Source organism: Anoplophora glabripennis, unplaced genomic scaffold, assembly GCF_000390285.2.
Source record: "Anoplophora glabripennis isolate ALB-LARVAE unplaced genomic scaffold, Agla_2.0 scaffold944, whole genome shotgun sequence".
NCBI classification, from domain to species: Eukaryota; Metazoa; Arthropoda; class Insecta; order Coleoptera; family Cerambycidae; genus Anoplophora; species Anoplophora glabripennis.
The window spans coordinates 22,958-25,235 of NW_019426001.1; positions in this window are offsets into that span (position 1 = coordinate 22,958).

Sequence of the window (2,278 nt, forward strand, 5' to 3'; positions counted from 1 at the left end):
CTAATAACACGATCAGAAAGGCTGACTGACAACGAACACAAAACAGAAGAAATCGAAAAAGTTAAAAAAGCTCTTCAACAAAATGGTTTCTCGGATAACAACATCAAGAGAGCATTAAGACCACGCCACAATAGAGAACGGACCGAAGAAGATAAACCAGTTGCCAAAGCACTCCTTCCATATATAAAAGGAACCACTGACAAAATCAGCAAAGTACTGAAGAAACATAAAATTGAAACTGTCTTCAATACCGACAGGAAAATTGGCAACATTCTTCCATCAGCGAAGACGAAGATTCCACTCGAAGGTCAAGGCGTTTACCAGATTCCCTGTGGCGACTGCGAAAAATCATACATAGGACAAACAAATAGAAGAGTTCAAACACGAAGAGAGGAACACAGAAATGCTGTAGAAAAGAATCAGGCAACCTCTTCTTTGGCGCAACATGCGAAAAACACCGGACATAAAATCAATTTCGAAGAAACAAGAATCATTGCCAACATAGAACATAAAACCAAAAGAATTATCAGAGAAGCCATAGAAATCGAAAAACATACAAAAAATCTAAATACACGTGACGATACACAAAGGCTCCCAATAGCTTGGAAACCGATTCTCGCAAACAAAATCATCAGAGCGCGACGCAACGCTTCACCAAGCATGACATCTGACGCACCAACGAGCAGCGAACCGAGGCGAAAACCAGTGAAGGAGAACGCGAAAATAATATATAAAGCAGCAGCAGAGCAGGTAAACACCAGTTCACAACGTATTACACGAAGTAGAACAAAGAAGACTTGAAAATGGCAAGTGTGATCTTGCCGAAACGTCGTCCAGAACACGATTCTATCCAGAATCAAGAAAACCATACGCGGAGAGGAACCCGGAAACATCTTGACAACATATATATATATATATATATTGTTATATTAATTTAATTGTATGAATAATTTTTTGTATGATTTGATTTTGTTTTGATTTTGATTTTAATTTAGATTTAGAGTTTTGAATTTTTATTTTGAATTTTGCCCAGGCGCCAATTAAGATCTAGTCTTAATAATGTTGAGATCTATCTCACTCTTCCTCTCAGGGTGTGTTTCACGTTGTTATTTATATGAAACGAAAATTACTAGTTTCAGTACAAATTAACAAATATATTACAAATATGAAGTTTCTTGACAGTTGACAAATTTTTATATCTTATATCTAATTTAATTTAGAGGTGGAAATTTATAGTCGACTTTTATTGTTTGAATAAAATTACAAATTCGTACTAGTACTGGTGGGATTGTTAAAATTTTTGAATAGAAATGTTAAATCTGAATTTTTAAATTGGCCAATTTAGTGTACTCTCACTCACAATTACACGAAGATGCGAAGTTGGTCCTATGTCCGTCTGCTAGATGGGGTGACCTCGTTCTGGTTTGATGTGGACTACAGCTGATCTGGATACGCCAAATTTCCTACCATATAATAATTATATCTCCACTGTAGTGGTAGTTTATTGGAGCACTTTTTCGTAGCACTTCACTATACTTGTTGGAATTTTATTTCTTACACATTTGACTACAATGATTTCTAATTCCCATTACATAAATTTCATTGAAAGTTTGTACAATTGAGAAATTATGACTGGTGGCAATTTTGATGCGTTTGACAGTTGTCAAAACTTTGCAGTCACTAACTTGAAACGAGGTAACGAATTAAATAATTATTTACACTTTGCACAATCTTTTGTTTTTTTCAGGAAATTTTATGATGTGGACTGTTCGATGAATTATGGAAGACTGGCTACCTAGAAGCCGTACAATAGTTTTTATAAATGACTGACAAAAGTAGAGGTTGTCATGGATACATAAATTTGGAATTTCAAGAAATTTTTACATTTAAGGACGTTCGATACACCTCTTACGGGGCGGGCGGTGCGAAGAGTATGCCTATGTTTATACACGGGAGTCTTGTTGCAGTACCAACCTTACATAAATTAATTTCAGCGAACTAAGTATGCTATTTAGAATGAAATTTATACAACACATATATTAGCTTGCATATTTTTTTCGTGTTTAATACACGTCAGTTCACTTTTTATTTGAATAAAAGCGTCTATTTATTCATTACGAACTTGTAAAATTATGGATGAAATCTGGCAACATTGCCATGGCGTGGTGGTAAAAGTTGGGTCAACTGTCATTACTGTCAACTTTGCGCGAATTCCGTAAACATGAATGAACAACCAAGGTACAAAGGAAAAGTAATGACTGAAAAGTATAAAATGAGT